Raw genomic sequence first — 13,794 nt, 5'->3', positions numbered from 1 at the left:
AGGTGTGAACAGGATAACAATGTGGGCAGTTTCAGTCTGGGTCTCAGGTGTGAACAGTACAGGACTTTAGGGTAGTGAACAATAGAGGTGTCACAAGTGTGGACCATGCAGGGGGATCACAGGTGTGAACAATACAGGGAATTAGTCTGAATTTGAGGTTTAGACAATGCAGGGGGCAGTTAATCTCTGTAGTGATACCTTTTAAAGTTTTCATATGGTAAACAGACACAGCAGGCAGACTTTGATGTGGAGGGCCACATCAGGGTGGCCGCCAGTTGGACAGCCCTGTTCTATACCATCTATACCATAATATTTTCCTGATGACTTGTGCACAAAGGGACAGTTATATTGACTTTGTGGAATATCTCTGTACTGGCTCTGAGGCCTAGACACAATAGGTGGGCTATGGTAATAAAAGAAATCTTGCAGTCAGCCAACTAAACTAAAGCCAGAAAATTATTATTTAACAAATAACATAGGTTCTGCAGATGTTAATGCTGTTGGATGAGGACCAGTAATGGATTTAGGATCCCTGTTTTACATATTACATATGTTAGATAAAAATGCTTTTGAGTTAATGTTACAAGAGGATATTTGGGTAGAACAAAAGAAATTTTAACAAAAGAGATTTTAACAAAAGAGATTTTAACATTCGACAAAAACAAACAAAAAGAGATTTTAACATTCGACTATTAAATGTCAGCTGAGAAAGTTGACATTTTCCGATTGTGGTGTTGACATTTATATAAAAATACAACTTATTATTAACCCTTTCCCTGCCAGCCGTTTTGTCCTAGATGCGAACATCTACTGCCAAGCAGTTTTTAGATATTTTGCACTCTTTCACTTTTAGGCCCCTTCCTGGGGCGGTCTTTTAGTTTACCCAGGAAAACAATATATTGTTTTTTTCAGGACAACCTGAACTTTCAAAATATGCAAGAATTTTGGTGTAATTCTACTTCTGTAAAAAAATATAGGCTTCTAAGTGTCCAATAAAATGAAAAAAATCATGTTTCACAAAGAACAATCACATATATCAGAAACATTATTTACTTTATGTATGAGAAAACAGCTGATTTGGAAAGGTCTGTGTCTCCTGAACGCGGCAATACCAAATATATATAGTTTTATGGAGATTTCTCACTTGTATAGATCAAAATCTAAAAGCAGTACACTAGCAAATGTCCAAAGCACCGCTCCCCAAACGGCATACTTCTGATTTCAAGGCCAAACATTCCACTAACAGTAGGTTTACCCTAGAAAACTACCCATTATTAGAAAGAACAGATTCTGGTGAATCAAAAATGGGTAAACATATCGTTGTACTCCAAACTCCCAAGTTGCAATTGTTTCCTAAAGTTATAATGTTTTATAGAAATTGGTGAATTTTTTGAAAAATGACCTCAAAGCTTCCAATCTACAGAATCGTATCTCCCACACATCATTAGGTATCAATGTAAAACACCCCAAATATGAAAGCCTGGGATCCACTGAACAGTTTGATGCCCAATATGTATAGGTGTACCCAAGCACGTGACATATAGGGGCCCTAAACTGTAGACACCTCATTTGAGCTATCAGTTCTGTAATTCCAGATACTGCAAAATCAGCACATTTGCATCGTTTTGGGGTGGGGTAAAAGTAAAAAAAATAAGTTCATCCCAGAAAACCATATATTTTCGGAAAGTACACATTCCCACGAATCTAAATTGGGTATGCATGTCTTTGTACTACAAAGTACCAAGCCGCAAACGATTCCTAAATTTGGTGATTTTGGCGACATTTCCAAAAATCACCTCAAAATTTCTACCCTGCAGCATCGTATTACCCACATACTTTTAGGTATCAAGAGAAATCACCCCAAATATGAAAGCCTAGGGTCCTCTGAACAGTTTGATGCCCAATATGTATAGGTGTACCCAAGCACGTGGCAGACAGGGGCCCCAAAAGGAAGACCCCCATATGGTCTGTCATTTCAGGTACTGCAAAATCAACACATTTACATCGTTTTGGGGGGGTCAAAAGTAGAAAAAAGTGGGTTCACCCCAGAAAACCATATATTTTCGGAAAGTACACATTCCCATGAATCTAAATTGGGTATGCATGTGTTTGTACTCCAAAGTACCAAGCCGCAAATCATTCCTAAATTTGGTGATTTTGGTGATACTTCCAAAAATCACCTCAAAATTTCTACCCTGCAGCATCGTATTACCCACATACTTTTAGGTATCAAGCAAAATCACCCCAAATATGAAAGCCTAGGGTCCTCTGAACAGTTTGATGCCCAATATGTATAGGTGTACCCAAGCATGTGGCATACAGGGGCCCCAAAAGGAAGACCCCCATATGGTCTGTCATTTCAGGTACAGCAAAAGCAACACATTTACATCGTTTTGGGGGGGTCAAAAGTAGAAAAAAGCAAGTTCACCCCAGCAAACCATATATTTTTGGAAAGTACACATTCCCACGAATCTAAATTGGGTATGCATGTCTTTTTACGCCAAAGTACAAAGCTGCAAACCATTCCTAAATTTGGTGATTTTGGTGATATTTCCAAAAATCACCTCAAAATTTCTACCCTGCAGCATCGTATTACCCACATACTTTTAGGTATCAAGAGATATCACCCCAAATATGAAAGCCTAGGGTCCTCTGAACAGTTTGATGCCCAATATGTATAGGTGTACCCAAGCACGTGGCATACAGGGGCCCCAAAAGGAAGGCCCCCATATGGTCTGTCATTTCAGGTACTGCAAAATCAACACATTTACATCGTTTTGGGGGGGTCAAAAGTAGGAAAAAGTGGGTTCACCCCAGATAACCATATATTTTCGGAAAGTACACATTCCCATGAATCTAAATTGGGTATGCATGTGTTTGTACTCCAAAGTACCAAGCCACAAATCATTCCTAAATTTGGTGATTTTGGTGATACTTCCAAAAATCACCTCAAAATTTCTACCCTGCAGCATCGTATTACCCACATACTTTTAGGTATCAAGAGATATCACCCCAAATATGAAAGCCTAGGGTCCTCTGAACAGTTTGATGCCCAATATGTATAGGTGTACCCAAGCACGTGGCATACAGGGGCCCCAAAAGGAAGGCCCCCATATGGTCTGTCATTTCAGGTACTGCAAAATCAACACATTTACATCGTTTTGGGGGGGTCAAAAGTAGAAAAAAGCAAGTTCACCCCAGAAAACCATATATTTTTGGAAAGTACACATTCCCACGAATCTAAATTGGGTATGCATGTCTTTCTACGCCAAAGTACAAAGCTGCAAACCATTCCTAAATTTGGTGATTTTGGTGATATTTCCAAAAATCACCTCAAAATTTCTACCCTGCAGCATCGTATTACCCACATACTTTTAGGTATCAAGAGATATCACCCCAAATATGAAAGCCTAGGGTCCTCTGAACAGTTTGATGCCCAATATGTATAGGTGTACCCAAGCACGTGGCATACAGGGGCCCCAAAAGGAAGGCCCCCATATGGTCTGTCATTTCAGGTACTGCAAAATCAACACATTTACATCGTTTTGGGGGGGTCAAAAGTAGGAAAAAGTGGGTTCACCCCAGATAACCATATATTTTCGGAAAGTACACATTCCCATGAATCTAAATTGGGTATGCATGTGTTTGTACTCCAAAGTACCAAGCCACAAATCATTCCTAAATTTGGAGATTTTGGTGATACTTCCAAAAATCACCTCAAAATTTCTACCCTGCAGCATCGTATTACCCACATACTTTTAGGTATCAAGAGATATCACCCCAAATATGAAAGCCTAGGGTCCTCTGAACAGTTTGATGCCCAATATGTATAGGTGTACCCAAGCACGTGGCAGACAGGGGCCCCAAAAGGAAGACCCCCATTTGGTCTGTCATTTCAGATACTGCAAAATCAACACATTTACATTGTTTGGGGGGGGGACAAAGGTAGAAAAAAGTAAGTTCACCCCAGAAAACCATATATTTTCGTAAAGTACACATTCCCCTGAATCCAATTTGGGTATGCATGTCTTTCTACTCCAAAGTACCAAGCCACAAACCATTCCTAAATGTGGTGATTTTGGTGACATTTCAAAAATCACCTCAAAATTTCCACCCTGCAGCATCGTATTACCCACATACTTTTAGGTATCAAGACAAATCACCCCAAATATGAAAGCCTAGGGTCCTCTGAACAGTTTTATGCCAAACATGTATAGGTGTACCCAAACACGTGACATATAGGGGCCCTAAAATGAAGACCCCCCCCATATGGTCTGTCATTTCAGGTACTGCAAAATCAACACATTTACCTTGTTTTGGGGGGGGGCAAAAGTAGAAAAAAGTAAGTTCACCCAAGAAAACCATATATTTTCGGAAAGTACACATTCCCACGAATCTAAATTGGGTATGCATGTCTTTGTACTCCAAAGTACAATGCCGCAAATCATTCCTAAATTTGGGGATTTTGGTGACATTTCCAAAAATCACCTCAAAATTTCCAACCTGCAGCATCATATTTCCCACATACTTTTAGGTATCAAGATAAATCACCCCAAATATGAAAGCCTAGGGTCCTCTGAACAGTTTGATGCCCAATATGTATAGGTGTACCCAAGCACGTGGCATATAGGGGCCCCAAAAGGAAGACCCCCATATGGTCTGTCAATTCAGATACTGCAAAATCAACACATTTACATCGTTTTGGGGGGGGCAAAGGCAGAAAAAAGTAATTTCAACCCAGAAAACCATATATTTTCGGAAAGTACACATTCCGACGAATCTAAATTGGGTATGGATGTCTTTGTACTCCAAAGTACCAAGCCGCAAACCATTCCTAAATTTGATGATTTTGGCGACATTTCCAAAAATCACCTCAAAATTTCTACCCTGCAGCATCGTATAAGCCACATACTTTTAGGTATCAAGAGATATCACCCCAAATATGAAAGCCTAGGGTCCTCTGAACAGTTTGATGCCCAATATGTATAGGTGTACCCAAGCACGTGGCATATAGGGCCCCAAAAGGAAGACCCCCATATGGTCTGTCATTTCAGGTACTGCAAAATCAACACATTTACATAGTTTTGGGGGGGGGCAAAGGTAGAAAAAAGTATGTTCGCCCCAGAAAACCATATATTTTTGGAAATTACACATTCCCGCGAATCCAAATTGGGTATGCATGTCTTTGTACTCCAAAGTACCAAGTCGCAAGCCTTTCCTAAATTTGGCGATAAAAGCAACGGTTTTTACATTTCTGAAAATCGCCTAAAAATATTGCAATTGGCCGCATTTATCTCACCCAACTTCTTACATACAATTGTAAAACACCATAAATACTGATGCCAAGGGTCTACTGAACAGTTTTATGCCCAATATGCATTGATATACCAAGGCAGCTGGCATGTGCGGACCCCAAATGTAAATAGTGAATATGAGTTTTCTCTGCTGCCGATTCGCCTTCTGTAAACATAGACCATTGACTTCATATTATGTGCCTCAAGACCCTCCTAACAGCAAAGACCCCCCAAAACCATATGTTTTTGGAAAGTACACATTCTGACGAAAACAACCAAGATAAAGACATCTTTCTACAGCAAAGTACCAAACTGCAAAACTTTTATAAACATAGAGATTTTTACATTTCTGAAAATCGCCTAAAAATGTTGAAGTATGCCACATTTATCTCACACAATGTTTTACGTACAAAGAAAAATCACCCCAAATATGGACATCAGAGGTCTACTGAATAGTTTGATGCCCAATATGTATAGATTTACCAAAGTATATGGTGTGTACGGCCGCAAATGAAAAATGTGCATATGAATTTTCACACTGGCCAACTAAGCTGCTGAAAAGAGAACCCCAACTGTGCGTTATGTGCCGTAAGACCCCCAAACTGTAAAAAGACCCCAGAAAACCATATATTTTTGGAAAGCATATATTCTGACGGATCAATCTAAGTAAAATAATATACCAAAGCACCAAACAGCAAAACTATACTAAAGATACATAAGGAACAATAATCCAGGGATAAAATTGCAATAAAACCACAAAAATTGTGCAAATCAATGAAATAACAAAATAACTGCACCGACAGCATAATTAGTGGCCGAAATCGATTATCCAATAGTCACGCTGCTGAAATAAACAGTTTTTATGGGTAAAAAAAACACAAATTGGTGAAATGAAAAAGTAAAAAAAATAAAATGTGTATACATGTGTGTACACTTCCAAGAATTGTGTGACAGTGTATAAGTGTGTATAAGTGTGTATATAAGTCCATATAAGTGTATATAAATGCATATAAGTGCATATAAGTGGAAAATGAAAAATTAAAAAAAACGTTTTTTTTTTTTTTTTTTTACTACTAAAATATGTGTGTATGTGTGTATAAGGTAGGTAGGTGTATGCAAGTGTGTAAAATAAAGGGCACTTACCGTTTTTGGCTGATCTAAGAGCTGGAGAAGAGAGATCTGCAGAGTTACAGCAAGCAGGAAGTGTGTGGGCGTCGCTGGAACACGAGGTGAGCAGGAGGAAGCAGAGCAGCAAGGCAGACACGCGATTTGCTGTGTCTGCCTCTTTTAGGTCGGCCCTGCGACAATCCAGTCGCAGGACCGACATGACAGCCCCCCAGCCTCGTTGCCCAGGGGGCTGTCAATGCTGCTAAACCTCTGCAGAGGCGGCTAAAGCCGCTGATGCAGAGTACAGCATGTAAAACTGCAAGCACGTACAATGTACGTGCTTGGCAGTTAAAGCCCTTGCCTGCCAGAACGTACGGTGTACGTGCTTGGCAGGCAAAGGGTTAAACCAATGACATCTACATATCGTGTTTTACTTTGAATAGGGAATAACATGTTCACTTCAATTTAGTGCAGAAAATCCCAGGCTATTTTTAGGAAAAAGTTTAGTGATAAGACTTAGGGGCAGATTTATCAAGGGTTGAATTTCAAAGTGGAAAATACTTCAAAATTCGACCATCGAATAGAATCCTCCATTCGAATTCAAAGTCGGAGGAATTTATTCATCGTACAATCGTATTCCGATCGTATTCCGATCGTACTTCGAATCATACGATTTGAACGATTATATCGTACGATCGTACGATTTTCCTTCGAATATAAAAAACTTGGAAAATTGCTCTGGAAGGTCCCCATAGGCTAACATAGCACTTCGGCAGGTTTAAGTTGAAGTATTGAAATCTAGGGGGGGGTGGAAGCACTCTTAAGGCTAATACAAAATATATTTAAGTATAATGGAAGTGCTACTTACAATGCACTTTCCTGGGCCCCTGTCCTATGCTTTTAAATATGGGCGTTGGTTTGAGCAATCTCTCTCTCTTAAAAACCCTTGTTGGCGGGGGAGGATTTAGCTTTCAGATTGAAACCAATGCACAACACACTTTGGGGCAGATTTATCAAGGGTCGAATATCGAGGGTTAATTAACCCTCGATATTCGACTGGGAATTAAAATCCTTCGACTTCGAATATCGAAGTCGAAGGATTTTTGTGCTATCTCCGTTCAAAGTAAAACCGTACGATCGAACGATTTAATCCTGCGATCGAAGGAATAGTGCCTTCGATTCGAATAGTTCGGTCGTAGCGTACTGTCGAATAAGATCGAAGTAAGATCGAAGTGAACCTTGCCCCACTTGTATTCGAATCGATCGATTCGAAGTTTTTATGCCCCACTTCCTTTTTGCCATTTTTTTCAAACAGGAAGCCCTCTAGAGGCCATTTTAGGTGCATTTTCGGCCTAATTGCGCACTTGCTATTTAGACTGCACAGGTGGAGGAGGTGTCTGAGGCAGGTTTACTTTTTTGGAAAATTGTGGCTGCAAATGGCTGGGAGGAGGAGGATTGAGGAGGAGGAGGAGGAGGGGGAACGTCTCTCCAGCCCTGGGGAAGTGCCAACGGCGGCTGGATCCCACACTATGTGGGATCTTAGTCATCGCAGGAGGGGGAGAGAGGGGGGCACAGGCTGGGGAGTCACTGGGAGGGGTTCCTGGGGGGAGGAGGAGGAAGAGAGTGGGGGGTCCCGTAGGGGAGGGGAAGAGAGTAGGTCAGATGGGGGGGCCCGTAGTGGGGGTGAGAGTAGGTCAGGTGGGGGGTCCCATAGTGGGGGTGAGAGTAGGGCAGGGGGTCCCGTAGAGGGGAGGAGAGTAGGGCAGGGGGGTCCCGTAGAGGGGAAGAGAGTATGGCAGGGGGGTCCCGTAGAGGGGAGGAGCGTAGGGCAGGGGGGTCCCGTAGAGAGGGGGAGCGTAGGGCAGGGGGGTCCCGTAGAGGGGAGGAGCGTAGGGCAGGGGGGTCCCGTAGAGGGGAGGAGCGTAGGGCAGGGGGGTCCCATAGAGGGGAGGAGAGTAGGGCAGGGGGGTCCCGTAGAGGGAGGGAGGAGCGTAGGGCAGGGGGGCAGGAGCATAGTGTAGGGAGGGTGTCCCCCAGCCAACGCAGGGAGTCCCCCAGGGCACGCTGCGTGTCTCGCTCGCAATCTGGGGCATGCAGCATGTCACGCACCCCACCCAGGGCTCGGAGAGGCTCCCCCAGGAGGAGGACACAGAGGCTGCCCAGCAGCGAGGAGGAGATGGAGGCACCACCAACTGCCTCAGAGAGGAGACAGGAGGAGGAGGGTGATGATGACGGAGGAGAGGAGGGCCCCACCAACAAAATGGCCCGAAGGTTTACCAGTGATGAGAATGGAGCACTGGTGGACTAGGTGGTAGCGCGATGGGATGTGCTGTTTGGGAGTCGGTCCCATCGTATCAGTGCTGGCAGACGTCAACAACACTGGCAGCAGGTAACGGACAAGGTGAACACTGTGGGCGCTTTACACAGGGATCGCCCCACAGTGTACAAGCGCTTCAGTGACCTGAAGCATTGGCTAAGGGCAAAGCTGGTTACCAGGAGAGCTAAAGCCCAGAAGACCGGCGGAGGGCGAGTCCCTCCACTCAGACTGAAGCCCTACGAGCGCCGGCTTCTGGACATTTTGAGCAAAGAGGGCAGTGAAGGAGTGGACACAGACTGGAGAAGTAAGTTGAATTTTATAGAAACAAACATCTGACTCCTTTTTTCCACATTCACATCATTTAGATAAATGTCTAATTTCCCCTTTAGCATTTCACTTCTTTGCTAAAATATTGCTCCTGTTTTGCATTAGAGGAGTTTCTTGTGCTTTTCTTTACAACTTTACTGTTTGTTCATTACTAGTTATTAAGTGCAGCTGTAACATAGACAAAATGGCAGCCATTTCTTTATTAACCATTTCCCCACTATAGTACATATGTTTAGAAACTGCATTAAAGGGGTGGTTCACCTTTAAGTTAACTTTTAAGTATGTTCTAGAATGGCCAAGTCTAAGCAAATTTTCATTTGTCCTTCATTATTTATTTTTAAAATTAAAGGACTCTTTCCAGCTTTAAAATGTGGGTCTAGAAATGCTCTGTAAGACTACACATGTGATGTTATTGTGAATTTTTATTACTCATATTACTAATTAGACCATCCCCTAATTATATTCCAGTCTCTTCTTCAGATGAATGCATGGTTGCTATGCTAATTTGGACCCTAGCAACCAGATTGCTGAGACTGCAAAGTGTAGATCTGCTGATTAAAAAGCTAAATATTTTTAAAATCACAAGTATTGTCATATATTACATTCTCTCCTGCTCGCACCATTGCAAATGTATTTAAAGGAACAGTAACACCAAAAAATGTAAGTGTTTTAAAGTAATGAAAATGTCATGTACTGTTGCCCTGCACAGGTAATACTGGTGTGTTTGCTTCAGAAACACTACTATAGTTCATATAAAGAAGCTGCTGTGGAACAGGAATTAAAAAAAGTCTATATGGCACAGGTTAAATAGTGGATAACAGATAACTCCATTATGTTCTAAAGAGTTTATCTGCTGTGTAACCTGAGCCTTTTCTCATTTGAATAGCTGCCCCCATTGCTACACAGCAGCTTATTTATATAAACTATAGTAGTGTTTCTGAAGCAAACACAGCAGTTTTACCAGTGCAGGGCAACACTTATATTTTCATTACTTTAAAACACTTATTTTTTGATGTTACTGTTCCTTTAAGTTTTAACCATTCCATCTCACTTGCTGTACCATTCCATTGGAGTTAGTATTTGGAATGAGAAATAAAATAGATTTGTAGCATGTGGGAGGTCTCTTGCAATTCCATATGATTTTGTTTTTTTAATACTTTTTTTGTTTTCTTTATTCACAATTGCAGTACCGCCGCAAACATCGCGGCCTGACTCGGGCAGTGACCAGGACCAGGACGACGCCGCTCAGCAACCCCAGGAAGAGGGTGAGGCTGAAGATCCTGATAGAGCCCCGGAAGCTCAAGGTACAGACATGTTCATTGTTGTGGCCAATGTAGTTGCTTCCTTGACTTGTTTACAGCATTACTAATGTCCTATCTCACATTACAGAACACCGAGCTGAAAGCCGCGCCCAGTCACCAGCTGTGATACCTGTGGTGCCCCCCAGACGTAAGAGTAATTTTATAATAACCCCTTACTTTATTTGTCTGTGTGTCACCAAAGATGCCATGTATTGGTTAAGCTGAGCTCAGGAGAGGTGGTTAGGAGAATAAAATAGGATCAGACAGTTAGAGCAGAGTTTCTATGGGAACCAGTAATGATATCTGCTCAGTGGCTGTTAGACTGGAGGGTGTGTTTAGTAATCTGAGCTGAGAAGAACTGAGCATGCTCATTAGCCAACAGCCAAAGGGAATTCCTGAGGGAGGGCCAGAGTGAGTTAGAAGAGGAGAAGGAATTCTAAGTGATTAAGGGGATACTGCAGACTTTACTGTTAACCTTTTAAAAACCAGTGGCAGGTATCTGAAGCTCCTCCTCACTGGGAGGGAGGGTTTACATGTCCTTTCAAACTTTTTTTTTTGTCTAAAAAAAAAAAACTTGTTTTCCAAGCTACAGACTGGTGTGAAATTTTCACTCTAATGTTGTGTTTATGCCACCCCCACCCCAAAAGAAAACACCACCTCCAATCTAAATGTGGCCAAACACGGGCCAATAAAAGCTGCCGACAGACCGACAGCTTATTGGCCCGTGTATGGGGGCCCCCCGACGGGCTTCCCCGATCGAGATCTGGCCGTAAGTCGGCCAGATCTCGATTGGATGGGACTAAAATCCCGTCGGATCGCGGCCGCATCTGTTCGTTGATGCGGTCCTGCGATCCGACCGCCCGTTCCTATTCGTTAGGATCCGATCGTTGGTCCCTAGGGCCCACAATCGGATCAGCGCGATATTGCCCACCTCAAGGTGGGCATATCGGAGAGAGATCCGCTCGTTTGTTGTGGGTTATGCACATGTCCAATATATATACTTAGATTTGATTTTTCTTGTAGGTCGTGCTGCTGCCACTGCTGCTGCTGCAGCAATTGGGGGACCACCACAGGAGGAAGGACGGCGACTGGGTGAGCAACCTGCGGCACAACCGGGGCTCGTTGACGCCATGATGGCTGCCATGCAGCCTATGCTCCACCAGCAGCGCCGCCAGGAACTCTGGATGAGGCGGTGGATGGCCCAAATCCATACGGATATTCGGGAGACCCAGGTGATCATCCATCGTGGATTCCAGGACCTGGTGGCAGCCCAGCCTCATCGACCAGGGGGCTCTGCTGAGGGTGAAGTCCCTGGTCCACCTGCTGCTCCCCCTCCACCCCCTTAAGCTCCTCAACATCGGAGGGAAAGGGGGCATAGAAGGGGACACTGTCCTGTCCGAGCGGACAAACGTCCCTAGCTCCAGTCTGTGTCATTTTCCATCTGACACTGGCCTCTTTGCCTATGCCTCTTTGACTCCCAAACAACACATCCCATTGTTTACACTGTGCTCCATTCTCATCACGGAGGGGTGCCATTTTAACATCTATTGGCACCCTTTCCAATAACACCTGGAAAAGCACTTCAAAACATCTAAGTGCATTTGCTCTAACATATGTATATATGTATGGTGTTATCAGCACCAAGGTGTGCCATATCTAACACCCATTGGCGCCCTTTCCAATAACATCTGGAAAAGCACTTACAAACATCAAAAAGTGCATTTGCTCTAACATATTTCTATGGCGATGCTGCAGTGTTGCCAAACACATTCACTTGGCCAAAAAATGTTACATGTAAGGGTCAATGAATTCTATTGCAAGCATATGACTACACTTTTTTATGGTGTATTTATCACTAGTGCAGTGTTGCTTCAAAGGTTCCATATGCTAATCAAGCTCTGTATTTATGTGGTTTACATGTTATGTGCATTCATGTAACAATGGCCTATATTCTGCAACTGTCAAAGTGAAAACAGTGTACCTTGTGCTTTGCACTATGAAGTATTGTTGGCTACCTCTGGCCTACTTTGGCTACCCAGCACTCATAATAGGTGCTAACGCCTACTACCTCCTCCTCCTCCTCCACCTGTGCTCATTAAATAGCAAGTCCAAGGTGTATGATATGCCTTAAAGGCACAAAGCATTGTTACTTTGCACAAGAAGTTATGTTGGCTACCTCTGGCCTACTTTGGCTACCCAGCACTCATAATAGGTGCTAACGCCTACTACCTCCTCCTCCTCCACCTGTGCTCATTAAATAGCAAGTCCAAGGTGTATGATATGCCTTAAAGGCACAAAGCATTGTTACTTTGCACAAGAAGTTATGTTGGCTACCTCTGGCCTACTTTGGCTACCCAGCACTCATAATAGGTGCTAACGCCTACTACCTCCTCCTCCTCCTCCACCTGTGCTCATTAAATAGCAAGTCCAAGGTGTATGATATGCCTTAAAGGCACAAAGCCTTGGTTGTTACTTTGCACTATCAAGCATTGTTGGGTGTCCAACACTCTACCTGGCCAGCACTAATCTCATATTGTTGATACTTTTAAACTGGCCAAATTGTCATATAGTGACAAGTGTCATTTGTAGATCATATTGATTGTTATATTATTGTTTTGGACACAAGCTTATCAAGGGCCAAATTTTTGGATACTGTTTAATGTAAAGTTGGCCATGATGAATCCTGGGGTGCATTATCAATGTCATGCAACAAATGATTTGTAAAACGTTTGTAAAGCTTTTTCCCTTTAGTGGTCTATAGGGGCTGCTATATTTTGAAATATATGTTGAGACCAAATTCCTCCTGTGGCTTCCAGCTAAGGTACATATTTAATGGTTTAAAATAAATATTGTGTGTTCCAAAAACAAAAACTTTATACAGATATAGATTGTCTTTTTATTGTTGTTCAACTTTTTTGGATTTTGACAAAGATTGTGTCAGTAAAGCCACTAAAACATTACTGGGTGTGTTTGTTTTTCTTTTTTGCCAAGGCGCTTGTCCAAAATAGTAACATGGGTAATGTCATTTCAAACAAGAAAACAGAAGAAGCCATACGTGTAGATCAAACAAGAAAAATTCATTAACACAAATCAAAATAAATTTAAGTAGCCACACAAAAGCCGGTCATTGCTAAACAAACACTGCCACTTACCGATATGTTTTCTAAAGGTGACTCCACCCAGGTTCAAATAAGCATTGGTCGCACAATAAAAGAGTTAATCCCCCCCCCCAAATGCAAATAATTGTGTGTGTGTGCAGATCCATTAAGAAATCATCCCCTTAACACATCTCACCTGTAAACTGAATCAGGTGGCAAGAATTAAAAGCCCTAACAAAGTTAGCTGATTGAACTAAACTACAGGTCCCAAGATGCATAGTGCATCTATTGTAGCCAGACTGCAAAAACGGAAATAATTCTTGAAAATACATACATATCACCTTTAAAAT

General features: G+C 42.5%; 1 pseudogene; it reads left to right on the top strand.

Moving 5' to 3' along the window:
- Positions 1–11,808, top strand: part of LOC121395103 — a 42,017-nt pseudogene extending 30,209 nt beyond the window's left edge.
- The last annotated feature ends 1,986 nt before the right edge of the window (positions 11,809–13,794 follow it).

The sequence above is a fragment of the Xenopus laevis genome, chromosome 6S (genome assembly GCF_017654675.1).
Source record: "Xenopus laevis strain J_2021 chromosome 6S, Xenopus_laevis_v10.1, whole genome shotgun sequence".
Lineage (NCBI taxonomy): Eukaryota > Metazoa > Chordata > Amphibia > Anura > Pipidae > Xenopus > Xenopus laevis.
Note: the sequence above shows the minus strand (reverse complement) of the source record. Positions and strands in the feature narration are given on the sequence as shown.